The following is a 17,664-nucleotide window of genomic DNA, read 5'->3' on the forward strand; positions in this document are numbered from 1 at the left end:
ATTTCCACCTACAGGCATTTTATTACATTAGCAATAAAAAATATTAACAAAGCAAGTTCAAACAAAGATTATTTGATTTGTGAATTGGTGCCATGTACTAAATGTTCTGTTGCCCACTACTGAAACATGTAAAGAATTCTATTGTAATAGATTGTATATAACAGTATGCTCAATTTCAGCAAATATGTAATGTGAGTATATACATAACTATGAAACATAAAGGAAAGAGCACACAAGTTGTAACGGGCTTAAAACACTCAATAAATATGTGATACATCTATTGACCAGATGGAGGCAGGGACAGGTTTACATTCCTGGTGCTACTAGACAGAAGTTATTTAGGCATATCTTTTTAATCCCACTTTTGCTCATTGATGAAAATGTGTGTGTTTTATATATATATATATATATATATATATATATATATATATATATATATATATATATATATATATAAATATAACCTATACACTTTGGTTAATGAAAGCAAATTAAAACCAATGAAGGGTTGAATGGTTGCCTTTGGGCCTGAGAATCCTCCTCTGTCAAAGTGTCTCACCCACTTAGGATGCAATAGTCCTATTTCTGGTGAGGGGAGCTAAATAACCCTAGAGCAAGCCACACAGAAGTGTAGGTACCATGTGTTCCACACAGTGCAGGGTGATCACACAGCAGGACTGTTGACAGGCTTGCATTTAGTATATGGTAGGAAGTGTTACTGCACATTACTAGAGTATCTCACTATCCCTCTAACCAGACTATGCTCCAGCTCCTCCTCCCACCAGCAGCTGCCGTGTTTACTGAAGTGTTTCTGTTCTCTGTCCAAGGGAAACGTAGTTGCACCTGCAAAAATAGTGCCAGAACTCCATTCCCATGCGTTCCCACTGGACTTGACCCCTGTGTGTAGCACTTTCATACAAATAAAACCTAAATTTATATTGCATAGAAGTAAGTATATACAGTCCTTGCTCCTGACATGTTAACTTTCCTTAAAGTGAAGGTCAATTTTCAGAAATTAGTGCCCGGTTTTTAAAAATACTTTTAAAAACAGGGGCACTTTCATTGATGAAAATTTACATTTTACAATTTACACCGGATTTGTAGAAATACTTACCTTTTACTTCTGCAAATCTAGATCGGCGATCCCAGCCTCAGTTCCTCTGTACTGACGTCAGAAATGACAAAACCGGCTTCCTCCAATCATGGCTTGCACCCCAGAGCGTCCATCTCGTGATGCCCGGCTGTGATTGGAGGAGGCCGGTTTCGTTATTGCTGTGGATGTACAGCAGGAAGAAGAAGACGGGGGATCATCGATCCGGCTTTGCAGAAGTAAAAAGGTAAGTATTTCTACAAATCCGGTGCAATGTAAATTTTCATCAATGAAAGTGCCCCTGTTTTTAAAAGTGTTTTTAAAAACCGGGCACTCATTGCTGAAAATTGGCATTCACTTTAAGGATTAGGCCTTATTTAGAGACAAAAGGCATCTCTCATTTTAATATTGACATGACTTTTTTGTTGTTGTTTTCTAGCATGTATAAATTGCAGCTGGGATATGTTTTAAGCATTGATTAGGAACACAAGCTGATACCCATTGCTACCTCTTCTCCTGATGGAAGGAAACCTGTACCCCTACGCCGCTCTCTGCTTCTCCTCTTTTCCCGCACAGACAGACGTGATGAAACCACATCATCATAGGTTTGCACCGTAATTGGTTCTGTGTGTAATAAACAAAAAAAACGATCAGAACCATCATCTCCTGGGACAAGATTTATCATAAACCTAAGGGAAGGCCAAAATTATTTGTGGAAAATAAATTGACGGCAACAGTAATATTTTTTTTTCATTACGGATAGAATTATACAATTTAAATACAACAGCATTACAAATATAAGTTACATAATGAATACATTATACATATACTCCTAGATTACGAGTGGTGCGCTAACTGTAGCGCAAGTGCGATATCGTTTTGTTTAGACTCTCTGCCTAGAGCGTCTTCAGCCTCTCTAGCCTCACCAGTCCTTATGTTATTAGCGCACCACTTGTAATCTAGGTGATACTGGGGCCACTGGTTTATCTAAGAATGCCTCTGGTGGGCATTCTATACACCTTATTTCAGCTCACGACAACCCTTGGCACTAACGATAGCTTGCATGATACATCTTTTTATCCCATTATTTGGTAATTACCACTGGTCCTAGGGAATATAGTTCTTTTCATGTCATATGATTTTTACAGAATATAGTTATTTGTATGTGTCATCCTTTTGTCCATAAGATGACATCTCTCAACAACTCAAGGTTTTAATCTATGCGAATTGAATTATCTAAAATTTAGACCCAAAGTAATAACGAATCGGCACATATTATGCTGGGCAATTTGTGTATGTTGACCTTGGAACACCTTAGAAAACAGCAAGAGTTTCTATTTGATGACCTAATGCTTACCCCTTCGATGTCTGACAGATGCTTGGTGTGAAGCCTGTAGTGGGAGTGGACTTGAAGACTGCATAACAGATGGTGAAGAGGGTGTGTCTGGACTTCCTGGAGATGTTGGAGCAAGTCGAGTAAAATATTGATTGGTCTGTAAAAGAACACACTAGCACTATGATACATGCTTTATACATTTGATTTACAAACAGGTCATGATGTAGTAGCATTAGGCATTGTTTGGCACTATTACATGAATTGCACGTGTACTGATATGCCACATGCCAGTGTTTCACACTAGTGTCATTGAAGGATATGCATATGTGTTCCCATGTCACTATGTAGCAGTGCATGGTGGGAAAGTGGTGCTATGATACCCTGTTTATCTGTAATTGGTAGTACCTCTTCTACTGGGCTCTTTCCCCATGGTGTGCTGGGTGTTAACTTTAAGTCAAGTTGTCTATCTGTTCTCCCCTCCAGTGTTGACCGGGATGTTCACTGCTTGGTGCCCAAACTGCTTCTCGTCTTTTGAATTTTACTGTTAGGAATACAATCCAAAGAGTTAATACAAATTTATAATATTATCAGAAATATATCAATAACATAAATACTAAACTGGTGGTGGCAGCTTTGTAAGCTCTCTGGGGACCATGGCTTTTGCTGTGGGATGCGACTAAGAAATTTTCAGGAAAGACCAACTAGAGCAGCTGAACTTTATTTGGGGTTAATCAGAGGCACTTTAAATGATGGCAGGTATATGCTGACTCCTATTTAACATGATTTTGAATGTGATTGCTTAATTCTGAGCACAGCCACATACCCAGTTATAAGAGGGTGTGCACACTTATGCAACCACATTATTTTAGTTTTTTTTTTTTTGGTTTTCTTCCCTCCACCTAAAAGATTTCAGTTTGTTTTTCAATTGAGTTGTACAGTTTATAGGTCACATTAAAGGTGGAAAAAGTTCTGAAATTATTTATCTGTCTCATTTTTTTACATCACAGAAACCTGACATTTTAACAGGGGTGTGTAGACTTTTTATATCCACTGTATATATATAAATATAACAATAAAGGAAAACGGTGGGACAGAATAATATCAGAGAAAGGAAGAGGGAAATATACGCAGAGAAAAAATAACATTTGTATAATATTTTAGTCATACAACTTCAAAAGAGTCCATAGGATTAAATTGTATGGTTATGTGAAGACATCATTTGGATAGGAGAGGGTATAGGAGGAAAAGCTTGGAAAGAAGGGTAAATGTTCAGTAAAGTCTATGATATATTGACAAAGTAAGGGTAAATAAAAAATATATACAGGTAGCCCTCAGTTTACGCCAGGGTTAGGTTCCAGAAGGAATGGTTGTAAATAGAAACGGTTATAAATTGAAACACAGTTTATAATGTAAGTCAATGGGAAGTGAGGGAGTTAGGTTCCAGGCCCCTCTCAAAATTGTCATAAGTAACACCTAATACATTGTTTTTAAAGCTTTGAAATGAAGACTTTAAATGCTAAACAGCATTTTAAACCTAATAAAATAATCACACAACACAGAATATATCATCAAACTAAGTTTAATAAACAAAAACATTTGCTAAAAAGCATTATAAACCTAATAAAATAATCACACAACACAGAATGTATCATCAAACTAAGTTTAATGAACAAAAACATTTTTTTACTTGCATTTGTCTGCAAACAGTTCTCTGCATTGTTAGCATGTTAGATAATATCGGGTCTGCAGCTATTCTATGCATTCCAGTCTGGGCTGATTTATAGGCACCCTGACCTTCAAGCAGCTGGGCAGGAAGATAAAAGGGAAGTGGCTGCTAGATCTTGTTCCTTTGAAAGCTGCTCGATAGCTCAGGTCTGGTTACACTGATTAATTTCAGCCTGCTTGGCTTGCATATCTTTGCTGCAACACAAGCGCACAGCTCCACCTACTGGCCTGCCCTTATTTTAATCAATGCACTGCTTCTCAATGCTTTTCAATAGCAGTCACATGACTGGAAAAAAGGGCGTTATTCTGAAATGGCGCAAATTGAACCACTGTAAACCGAGGGCCACCTGTATTTCATCACACTGTATCATCATCATCATGTAAGTCAAATTCAAAGTTAATTCTGTGTTAATTTATAGGGCAGAGTTTTCATGTAATGAGGTATTATAAATACACTGGTATCAAAAGTCTAACACTGATCTTTCTGGGGGCCTGATTGTTTTCAATTTCATTGATGAATGATTAAAGGGATTTGAAACCCAAACATTTTCTTTTGTTATTCAGACAGAGCATACCATTTTTAAAAAGTTTCCAATTTACTTATAAAATCAAATTTGCTTCATTCCCATGGTATTCTTTGTTGAAGAGATAACTAGGTAGGTGTCTGAAGTATTACATGACAGGAAATGGTGCTGTCATCTAGTGCTCTTGCAAATGGCTGCTATATAGTGCTCCAGACACGTGCAGGTAATCTCTTATTGTAGTGTATTTTATTCTCTATGGGAGAAACAAGCGTTTTAAATTCCCAGCCACTGTTGATGTTTTCTATACAATGTTTCTTAATACAATGTTGCATCTTGAAGAAACTGCATAGACATCTTCTAGAATTAAAACTGCACTGTCCTTAGGGCACATATTGACATACTGAATTCAATCTCTTTTCCTATTAACCCTTGAATTCAAGCTCTTTTCCTATTAACCCTTGAATTCAAGCTCTTTTCCTATTAACCCTAGCATACCAACAGTTATTTACTATTAACCCTTGCAATACTGATATTAGTCTCCCCATAAATATATTAACCTCTCTTTCATCTTACCCCTCACTATAAAGTCATACCATACATTAACCATTTCCTTACAGCAAATTACTAATCATATTTATCCTGTCTCGTCTCTAATTGAATCCCTTTACGCTCCTCACTGTGCAGTCCTCACATCAACCCTTTGTAAAAATGTATCTCCAACCCCCTCCCCATTCTTACCTATCATAAAACGAATTCTACCCTTCCTCCTTCTGCTCAGATTCAGCTTGCCCTCAGACATGTAACTCACTTTCCAACTTCAACCCTGTAAACATTAGAATCACCCTTGCCATATAACCATTTACCTTACAATCTCTAACCTGTTTTAACCCTATCCTGTATACGCAGTCGATTCACATGTGCATTTTTTCGTTATTTGGTTCTTCAAAACTGAATCACATAAAACAGTTCATTTGATTTGGTTCCTCTGAGTCAAATTAATTTAAGGTTCCAATTCCAACGCGTACGCACAACGAAAAATTGTGCATGTGCATCGTCACATTGGACGTATGGAAAGGGGTAAATTGGGAACTACAGAATGTAGAGGAAGCTGAGTAACTGGCTGCAAAAGATGAGGTTCATAGCAGGATGGAGTTATGTACAAGGGAGTCAATGTGGGGAAAGGGTAATTGGCAGCATGGTAAGAGTACTGAGATAGACAGGGGCAGATTGAAGTGAGTTCTGACTAGGTGGAGGCACTCTAAAAACTACTGAGTTTACCCTTCAATCTTATGAAATACTTTAGCGTATTTAATTATTGTAGGTAAAATAGAGTTAAAGGGCCATAATACCCAAATGTTTAAACACTTGAAAGTGATGCAGCATAGCTGTAAAAAGCTGACTAGAAAATATCACCTGAACATCTCTATGTAAAAAAGAAAGATATTTTACCTCAAAAGTTCCTCAGTAGCCACATCCCATTGTAAAGGATTTCTAAGCAGCATTTTAGTGTGTCTGTCCTGGGACAGCTTAGGGGATGAGCCTCATGAACTCTCATATTATTTCACCAATCAGGTAAAGGAAGCTTACTATGAAATCTCATGAGAGTTAAGTCAAATCTCATGAGATCACAGTAAGAGTTCATGACCTCAGCACTGCTGATGCTGATTGGCTGCTGTTCATTTCTTCATTTTTTTTTTATTTTTACCTGCAGCTGGGAGCAGCTGAGTATAACTTTTTACACAGAACTTACTCTGCTGAGCTGAGGAAATTGTGAGGTAAAATATCTTCCTTTTTTACATAGAGATGCTCAGGTGATATTTTCCTGTCAGCTTTTTACAGTTATACTGCATTAGTTTCAAGTGATTTAGCATATGAGTATTATGTCCCTTTAAGTGAGTAAACAGACACACCTGAGAGGGTCTCAGACACTTTACAGTGAAACCAGAGCTCACTGGAGTGAGTTTTGTCTGGGTGGAGGTACTCTAGGTACAACTGAGTTTATCATTTATTCCTATGAAGTATTTTAGACTATTTAATTATGGAAGGTAAGTGAGATTTAAGTGAGGAAACATAGGCACACCTGAGCAGATCTCAGACACTGTAAGGTGAGATACGGGCACACTGGAGTGAGTGTTCACTGGGTGTGGGCACTTTAAGTACTACGTTTACCATTCACTCCTATGCAGTATTTTAGAGTAATTAATTATTGTAGGTCAGAAACAGGCACACCAGAGAGGGTCTTAGGCACTTTACAGTGGGACAAGAGATCACTGGAGTTAGCTGTGTCTGGGTGGAGGCACTCTAGGTAAAACTGATAGTGCCAAAAATGCTGGATGCGCCAAATAGATATAAAAATAATAAATAAATAAATAAATAAATAAATAAATAAATAGCACAATGCTACATATGCCAAAAACAATCAAGAAAAATAAAAAGTCCACTTCATAATCCACCAGGTATTGGTTAGACCGTGGATCAGTTGCTTCCTCTTCGTTAATAAACTCCTGTGCAAAACATGAGTCCCAAGCTAAAAACACAAAAAGCAAAGAGGGCGTCCAAATGGTGTGATATCTTCAACTAGGGATAAAAGGAAAAAAAAAGGCTGAAAACATACTCACAGATTTTCAAGCACTTCAACAGTGCAAGAGAAGCAGGCTGGGCAGTTAGAAGTCGACCAGCAGATTTGTGGCTTTTGGACAGATCTTCCAAACCGATTTCCAGCATCCAGAGGATTAATGTGGAGGTTTAAAGAGATAGTAGTAGCCCAAATCAAACCATGTACATCCACAAATCTCGATCTTCAGAATATCTTTATCACCTGGGTAGATCAAGATTTCAATACAGATGTGCATGGTTTGATTTGGGCTACCACTAACTCTTTAAACCTCCACATTAATCTTCTGGACACTGGAAATCGGTTTGGAAGATCTGTCCAAAATCCACAAATCTGCTGGTCGACTTCTAACTGCCCAGCCTGCTTCTCTTGCACTGTTGAAGTGCTTGAAAATCTGTGAGTATGTTTTCAGCCTTTTTTTCATTTTATCCTTGGTTGAAGATCACACCATTTTGGCGCCCTCTTCTCTTTTTGTCTTTCTAGGTACAAGTGAGTTTACCATTTAATCCTATGAAGTATTTTAGCGTATTTAATTATTGTAGGTAAAATAGACTTATGTGAGGAAACATAGGCACACCTGAGAGGGTCTCAGACACTTTACTATGGGACAAAAGATCACTGGAGTTAACTTTGTCTGGGTGGAGGCACTCTAGGTATAACTAAGTTGATAATTTATTCCCATGAATTATTTTAGCTTATTTAATTATTCTAGGTCATTGAGACTTAAGTGATGAAACAGGCACACCAGAGAGGGTCTCAGACACTGTACAGCGGGACCAGAGTTCACTGGAGTTAATTTTGATGAGGTGAAGGCACTCTAGGTACAACTAAGTTGTACCTAGAGTGCTATTAAGCATTTTAGCGTATTTAATTATTGTAGGTCAGTTAGAATTAAGTGAGGAAACCTAAGCAAACCAGGAGGGTCTCAGACACTGTATGGAGGGACTCGGGCACACTGGAGTGAATTCTGACTGGTTGGAGGCACTCCTGGCACAGCTGAGTTTACCTTTCAATCCTATGAAGTATTTTAGCATATTTAATTGTTGTAGGTAAGTGAGACTTAAAGGGACATGAAACCCAAAATATTTTTTTATGATTTAGGTAGAACATACAATTTTAAACATCTTTCCAGTTTACTACTATTATCAAATTTGCTTCATTCTCTTGGTATCATTTGTTGAAGGAGCATCATTGCACTACTGGTTTCTTACTGAACACATGGGTGAGCCAATGAGAATCAGAATATATATGCAGCCACCAATCAGCTGCTAGAACCTAGGTTCTTTGCTGCTCCTAAGCTAACCTAGATAAACCTTTATGCAAAGGATAACAAGAGAAAGAAGCAAATTAAATAATAGAAGTAAATTGGAAAGTTTTTTTTTAAATTGTATGCTCTGTCTAAATCATGAATGTCTAATTATGACCTTACTGTCCATTTTAAGAGAGGAAACAAAGGCAAACCAGGAGGGTCTTAGACACTGTACGACAGGACACGGGCACACTGGAGTGAATTCTGACTGGGCGTGGGCACTCTAGGCACAACTGCGTTTATCATTCAATCTTATGAAGTATTTAATTATTGTAGATCAGTAAGACTTCAGTGACTAAACCTTTGCAAACAAGGAGGACCTTAGACACTATGGCGGGACAAGAGCTCACTGTAGTGAGTTTTGTCTGGGTCGTGGCTCTCCAAGTACAACTGAGTTGATCATTTATTCCTTTGAAGTATTTTAGCGCATTAAATTATTGTAAGTAAGTAAGATTTAAGTGAAGAAACAGGCACACCACAGAGGGTCTCAGACACACATAGGTGTCCTCACAGAACTACAGTAATTAAATACTCTAAAATACTTAATAGGAATAAATGGTAAACTGACAGAACTCACTCCAGTGTGCCCATGTCCCTCCGTACAGTGTCTGAGATCTTGTCAGGTATACCTATGTGTCCTCACTTAAGTCTCACTGACCCACAATAATTAAATACTTTAAAATACTTTATACAAATAAATAAATACTTGATAGTCCTAGAGTGCCTCCACCCAGTCAGAATTCACTCCAGTGTGCCCGTGTCCCTCTGTACAGTGTCTGAGATCTTGTCAGGTGTGCCTATGTGTCCTCACTTAAGTCTCACTGACCCACAATAATTAAATACTTTAAAATACTTTATACAAATAAATAAATACTTGATAGTCCTAGAGTGCCTCCACCCAGTCAGAATTCACTCCAGTGTGCCCGTGTCCCTCTGTACAGTGTCTGAGATCTTGTCAGGTGTGCCTATGTGTCCTCACTTAGGTCTCACTTACCCACAATAATTAAATACTTTATACGAATAAATTAATACTTGATATTCTAGAGTGCCTCCACCCAGTCAGAACTCACACCAGTGGGTCCATGTACAGTATCTGAGTCTCTCCTGGTTTGTCTTGGTTTCCTCACTTAAGTCTACCTGACCTACAATAATTAAATACGCTAAAATACTTCATAGGTTTGAAGGATTAATGCAATTGTGCCAAGAGTGCCCACACCCAGTCAGAATTCACTCCAGTGTGTCCCTCCATACAGTGTCTGATACCTTCTCTGGAGGGACACGGGCACAATGAAGTGAATTCTGACTGGGTGTGGGCACTCTAGGCACAACTGTGTTTATCCTTCAACCCTATGAAGTATTTTAGCGTATTTAATGATTGTAGGTCAGTGAGACTTAAGTGAAGAAACAGGCACACCAGAGAGGGTCTTAGACAATGTATGGAGGGACATGGGCTTACACGAATGAGTTTTGACTAGGTGGAGGTACTCTAAGAATGAATTTAACATTCATTCCTATTAAATATTTTAACATATTTAATGATTTTAGGTCAAATAGACTTAAGTAAGGAAACATAGGCACGCCTAAGAGGGTCTCAGACACTGTGTGGGTGTGGGCACTTGAAAGGGGCAGTAAACTTACAAACTAATGTTATATAATTCTGCACATAGTGCAGAATTATATAACATTAGCTTACCGGCAGCTTTATACATTAAATTATTGCAAAGAAATTATAAGTAAAAGCTCCTTTTACCAGAACGCCGGTCTTTGCTCTACTGAGCGGGTCTGGTTTTTACACAGCGCATCATGGCAACATTGTCTAGTCACAGTGTGCCTGGTCGCGCCATTAAAATGAATGTAGCTCGCTCCTGCTACTAGACCAGAGTGGGAGCGAGCAATCAGCAAGGACAACCCAGGTTGTTCACCAAAAATGGGCCGGCATCTAAACTTACATTCTTGCAGGGGCAGTTCTACAGGGGGGCCTACAGGGGCCGGTGCCCCTGTAAAAATGTCCCTGCCCCCCCTGTGGCCCCCCTGAGCTGAAATAATAATATACTGTACACATATTTATTACATATAATAATATACATATAGGCCCCAGGGTCCGCCGCTGCCCAAATATGTAGCTTTAAAAAATATATATATATTTTGACAGGTCACAGGCGGCTCACCGCCGAGCAGTCACGTGACTGGCTTTTCTGTCTGTGTTATTGCACATGGCTGGAGGGAGTCACGCACGTGATCTCCCAGTGGCAGACGGTTAGGTGAGAAGTGCGACAGCCGGGCTTGGAGACTCTGACTCACTGATCGGTGCGGTCTGCGGTGGGACTGGGGAGCCTAACTCAGGTAGGAGTGGACTGACTGTCTCAAACAAGAAAGTATAGCAAGCAGGAAAACAAAAACATAGATCGTTAGATAGACGTTATGTTAACACTTAACAGCTAGAACAGACAGGCAGGAGAGGGCAGACATCTAATTAATTAGCTCTGGTGTCGGTTAAGTTTTACTCCCACTGAGTCCCACATAACGACCGTTTCCTGTGTCAGGCTACATATTGTTCAATTTCTGCCCTATGATGAGACCTTCCTTTGTGTGTGTCTGAGTGATTTTATTAATATTACTGAGCAATGTTATATATAGTAATGTTGCAGCACTCATGCAGTAGTTCCCATGCATAGTGATATTGTTTTATATTTAATGCATCAAAATAAGTTACCTAGAATTATGTTGCCTTATATATTACAGGGCACAATAAATGTCTGCAAAACTGTCTATAGAAATAGGTATGTGCCTATAAACTAAAGTCATCATATCTATCTGCATGAAAGTCATTGTTATGTTACACAATGACCATAAAAAACATAAGCATCAGACAGCTAAATAATATAGTGTGCTGGTTTTGTTTGTCTGCTGCAAGCTCTGTGAGTGTACAGTACTGTATGCCCTCCCCAGCCTGAAAGACTATGCGGAACCACAGGCTGCATGTACACTGTGTATAAGGTGCGTGTGTTTCTGTACAAAATAAACGTTTGTATGATTTTAATGTAAAGCAAAATTAAAGTATTTAATGTTTAAATATAATTTGTTTCGTTTTTTTAATGTGCCCCTCTGATTAAACACTGGCCCCACCTTGGCCCCCCCAGGAAAATTTGTCTAGAACCGCCACTGCATTCTTGCATTTCAAATAAAGATACCAAGAGAATGAATACAATTTGATAATAGCAGTAAATCAGAAACTTGCTTAAAATTTCATACTCTATCTGAATCACAAAAGAAAAAAATAGGGTTCAGTGTCCCTTTAAGTGAAGAAACAGGCACACCAGAGAGGGTCTCATGCAGTATTTTAGCATATTTTAGCATATTAAATTATTGTAGGTAAAATAGACCTAAGTAAGGAAACATAGGCACACCTAAGAGTGTCTCAGACACTGTACCGCGGGACTAGATCTCACTGGAGTTAGTTTTGTCTGGGTACAACTGAGATTATCTATTATTCCTGTGAAGTATTTTAGCATATTTAATTATTGTAGGTTAAATAGACTTAAAGGGACATAATACTCATATGCTAAATCACTTGAAACTGATGCAGTATAACTGTAAAAAGCTGACAGGAAAATATCACCTGAGCATCTCTATGTAAAAAAGGAAGATATTTTACCTCACAAACTCCTCAGCTCAGCATAGTAAGTTCTATGTAAAAAGTTATACTTCAGCTGCTGCCCAGCTGCAGGTAAAAAAATAAATAAAAATGAAGACATGAACTGCAGCCAATCAACATCAGCAGTGCTGAGGTCATGAACTCTTTTACTGTGATCTCATGAGATTTCATAGTAAACTTCCTTAAACTGAATAGGGAAATAATATGAGTGTGCATGAAGCTCACTCCCTTGCCAGTCCCGGGACAGACATACTGATTTGCTGCTTAAAGTCCTTTGCAATGGGGTTTGAATACTTAGGACATTTTGAGGTAAAATATCTTTCTTTTTTACATAGAGATGTTCAGGTGATATTTTCTAGTCAGCTTTTTACAGCTATGCTGCATCACTTTCAAGTGTTTCAACATTTGGGTATCATGGCATTTAAGTGTCTCACACACTGTATGGTGGGACACAGGCACACTGGAGTGAGTTCTGACTGGATGGAGGAACTCCAGGCACAACTGCATTTACATTCATTGCTATTAAGTAGTTTAGAGTATTTATTTATTGTTGGTAAATGAGACTTAAGTGAGGACACATAGGCACACCTGAGAGGGTCTCAGGCACTGTACAGAAGGACACGGGCTCACTGGAGTGATTTCTGACTGGGTAGAAGTACTCCACGCAACTAAATTAACCATTCATTCCAATAAAGTAGTTTAGAGTATTTCATTATTTGTAGTTCAGTGAGGATTAAGTGAGGACACATAGGCACACCTGAGAGAGTCTCAGACCCTGTACAGAGGAACATGGCACACTGGATTGAGTACTAACTGGGTGGAGGCACTCCAGGCAAAACTGAATTTACCATTCCTACCTATGAAGTATTTTACAGCATTTAATTGTTGTAGGTAAGTACGACTTAATTGAGGAAACATAGGCACACCTGAGAGGGTCTCAGACACTGTACGGTGGGACACAGGCACATTGAAGTGAGTTCTGACTGGGTGGAGACCAGGGATAGGCACAGACAAAGGCTGTGGGAGATATTTTCCAAAGTATAGACCTCAGTGAAGGACACAAAGGTACATTTGAAATTAAAAACATTATTTTATAGTGCTTGGTGTTATTATACTGATGCAGATACCACTGATCCTATAACCAGCCCTCCTCTGGCTATACCCATGTGCCAGTGTCACTACTGTGTCATTATATAGTGCTGGGTGTTATTATACTGATGCAGATACCACTGATTCTATAACCAGCCCTCCTCTGGCTAAACCCATGTGCCAGTGTCACTACTGTGTCATTATATAGTGCTGGGTGTTATTATACTGATGCAGATACCACTGATCCTATAACCAGCCCTCCTCTGGCTATACCCATGTGCCAGTGTCACTACTGTGTATTTGTATAGTGCTGGGTGTTATTATACTGATGCAGATACCACTGATCCTATAACCAGCCCTCCTCTGGCTATACCCATGTGCCAGTGTCACTACTGTGTCATTATACAGTGCTGGGTGTTATTATACTGATGCAGATACCACTTATCCTATAACCAGCCCTCCTCTGGCTATACCCATGTGCCAGTGTCACTACTGTGTCATTATATAGTGCTGGGTGTTACTATACTGATGCAGATACCACTGATCCTATAACCAGTCCTCCTCTGGCTATACCCATGTGCCAGTGTCACTACTGTGTCATTATATAGTGCTGGGTGTTATTATACAGATGCAGATACCACTGATCCTATAACCAGCCCTTGTCTGGCTATACGCATGAGCCAGTGTCACTACTGTGTGTTTGTATAGTGCTTTGTGTTACTATACTGATGCAGATACCACTGATACTATAACCAGCCCTCCTCTGGCTATACCCATGTGCCAGTGTCACTACTGTGTCATTATATAGTGCTGGGTGTTATTATACTGATGCAGATACCACGGATCCTATAACCAGCCCTCCTCTAGCTATACGCATGACCCAGTGTCACTACTGTGTCATTATACAGCGCTGGGTGTTATTATACTGATGCAGATACCACTGATCCTATAACCAGCCCTCCTCTGGCTATACCCATGTGCCAGTGTCACTACTGTGTCATTATATAGTGCTGGGTGTTATTATACTGATGCAGATACCACTGATCCTATAACCAGCCCTCATCTGGCTAAACCCATGTGCCAGTGTCACTACTGTGTCATTATATAGTGCTGGGTGTTATTATACTGATGCAGATACACTGATCCTATAACCAGCCCTCCTCTGGCTATTACCATGAGCCACTGTCACTACTGTGTCTTTGTATAGAGCTGGGTGTTACTATACTGATGCAGATACCACTGATCCTATAACCAGCTCTCCTATGGCTAAACCCATGTGCCAGTGTCACTACTGTGTCATTATATAGTGCTGGGTGTTATTATACTGATGCAGATACTACTGATCCTATAACCAGCCCTCATCTGGCTATACCCATGAGCCAATGTCACTACTGTGTCATTATATAGCGCTGGGTGTTATTATACTGATGCAGATACACTGATCCTATAACCAGCCCTCCTCTGGCTATTACCATGAGCCACTGTCACTACTGTGTCATTATATAGTGCTGGGTGTTATTATACTGATGCAGATACCACTGACCCTATAACCAGCCCTTGTCTGGCTATACGCATGTGCCAGTGTCACTACTGTGTCATTATATAGTGCTGGGTGTTATTATACTGATGGAGATACCACTGATCCTATAACCAGCCCTCCTCTGGCCATACCCATGACCCAGTGTCACTACTGTGTCATTATATAGTGCTGGGTGTTATTATACTGATGCAGATATCACTGATCCTATAACCAGCTCTCCTCTGGCTATTACCATGAGCCACTGTCACTACTGTGTCATTATATAGTGCTGGGTGTTATTATACTGATGCAGATACCACTAATCCTATAACCAGCTCTCCTCTGGCTATACGCATGTGCCGGTGTCACTACTGTGTCATTATATAGTGCTGGGTGTTATTATACTGATGCAGATACAACGGATCCTATAACCAGCCCTCCTCTGGCTATACCCATGTGCCAGTGTCACTACTGTGTCATTATATAGTGCTGGGTGTTATTATACTGATGCAGATACCACAGATCCTATAACCAGCCCTCCTCTGGCTATACCCATGAGCCAGTGTCACTACTGTGTCATTATATAGTGCTGGGTGTTATTATACTGATGCAGATACCACTGATCCTATAACCAGCCCTCCTCTGGCTATACCCTTGTGCCAGTGTCACTACTGTGTCATTATATAGTGCTGGGTGTTATTATACTGATGCAGATACCACTGATCCTATAACCAGCCCTCCTCTGGCTGTACCCATGTGCCAGTGTCACTACTGTGTCATTATATAGTGCTGGGTGTTATTATACTGATGCAGATACCACTGACCCTATAACCAGCCCCAGTGACGTGCAGTGAGGTCAGAGGCTGGTGAGGCTCTAGATATGATACGCCGGAGAAACACATGTACAGAGGGCCGTAAGTACCCCCAACAGGGCAGGTTTAAATTATAGCTGAACTAGTGCACAGGTGACATAATCAGGTGATGGGTGAGAGCAGGTTAGTAACCACTGAGTTACTGATCAGCTGATTACTTCACCTGTGCACTGATTCAGCTATAATGAAAACCTGGCCTGTTGGGGGTACTTAAGGACCATTGTTGAGAAACACTGCACTAAAGCATCAGCTCATCGGAAACGTATTGATTACCTGGAGAATAAAGCACACATACTCTGCTCACTGACACCCACACACACTCTGCTCACACACAGTGCCAGTTACTAAGTAATTAGAATGATACACAATCTCTTCTCTACTCACTACTGTATTGTAAAAATAGAAATAATTTACCATACAAGTTTTACACAAAGGACAAGTTATCAATACTGCCAACACAGCTGCTGCAATATGGTGTTCAAGAAACGCACGTGCACATCCCACTTAGGTATGCTCTTCAACAAAGGATACCAAAAGAATGAAGTACATAATAATAAAAGTAAAATAGAAAGTTTTTTGGGGTTTTTTGTGCAATTTCTATCTGAATGATGGAAATGTAATTATGACTTTCATGTTCCTTTCAAAAACTAATTTGATTTGCTGACATGGGGTCAGTAACAGTTGATGCTAATTCTCAAAATATAAATAACTAGAAAAGTCTATTAAAATAGCATGCTCTACCTCAATCATGAAAGTTTAATTTTAAATGTCTCCCTTTGACTAAGTGTTTAACCAGTTACTTTACAGTGGCATTATTTCTAAAAACATTTAACTGCAATAATTACATATATTTTTGACTCATTATCTCCTTTTATTAATATAAACTTGTATAAAAGCAGCACATATTAAAAACACAATGCAACATCTTTCAATTGATTTGTGAATTACAAGTTAACAGCAGTCTTTAAATAAATGGAGACACGGAGACAAATAAAAATAGATACTGCATCCTCTGACTGAACATACATAACATATATGGAGTTTGTACCAAATTAAATAAAATAACCATGAAAAAGGGAGGCTTAGCAATATTCAATGTCAAAAACTTTAATTTAAATAATGTGGACACTGCACACTTAACTTCAAACTCTGGGTTTTAAAGTATGGATTTAAATTTGAATTGACCCTTTGACTTCCTGTCAGTATTGGGTTATGCTCACTTACTGTCCCCCCCTGTTAATGAGCTGTATCTGAACACAATTTGTGAATCACAAGAGATGTAGAATACTACTTTACTCTTCTGCTTGGTGTCATCTGTTCTTAGGTTACCTCAGCTTCCAGTTGTGTCACATAACCCTGCTCACTGCATCCTCCTTCTGATTAATCTATATATCCTTCACTTGCTAGGAGGCATCAAGAGGGTTGCCTCCTATTGGTACCAATTTTTGCTGCTAATATATTGACAGAACACAGGTGGCGCTGCAGCACAGCTTTTCCTTTGACCCATGTACTGCAATGGAGAGTAGCGTTCCTGTACCTGCCTCTCCATAGCATTACATGGGGGTAAAATATTTTTTTTGGACTTTTTTTTTGTTTTAATTAAAATGTAATTAAGCTTTGGCCACATATGGCAGGGTAGGCACTGCCTCCCCTGCCTCCTATGAGTGCACGTCCCTGACCAGCCCTTGTCTAGCTATACGCACGTGTCAGTGTCACTACTGTGTCTTTGTATAGAGCTGGGTGTTAATATACAGATGCACATCCAGTATTTCACGCAGGCTTTATTTATTCAATAACTTATCACCCAATATCGCTAGCAGTCTCTTGACAAGCCACTAACTTTATTCACACTACATATTTTTTTTTTATTCCTATTATTTAATCAGAAAGAAAAGATATACTAAGGTTGTGGCGGACACTACAAGGGCTAG

At 39.3% G+C, this 17,664-nt stretch overlaps 1 long non-coding RNA gene across 1 annotated transcript in view; it reads right to left on the reverse strand.

Annotated features, from left to right (window-relative positions):
- Positions 1-1,665: 1,665 nt before the first annotated feature.
- LOC128651762 (uncharacterized) overlaps positions 1,666-17,664 on the reverse strand; it is a 32,273-nt gene continuing 16,274 nt past the window's right edge. Inside the window, exons 2-4 of the long non-coding RNA XR_008401178.1 lie at positions 2,832-2,967; positions 2,448-2,583; positions 1,666-1,714 (exon numbers count right to left, since the gene is read on the reverse strand). This is a non-coding gene — a long non-coding RNA (uncharacterized LOC128651762). The remainder of the gene's footprint in view (positions 1,715-2,447; positions 2,584-2,831; positions 2,968-17,664) is intronic.

The sequence above is a fragment of the Bombina bombina genome, chromosome 3, assembly GCF_027579735.1.
Source record: "Bombina bombina isolate aBomBom1 chromosome 3, aBomBom1.pri, whole genome shotgun sequence".
Taxonomy (NCBI): Eukaryota; Metazoa; Chordata; class Amphibia; order Anura; family Bombinatoridae; genus Bombina; species Bombina bombina.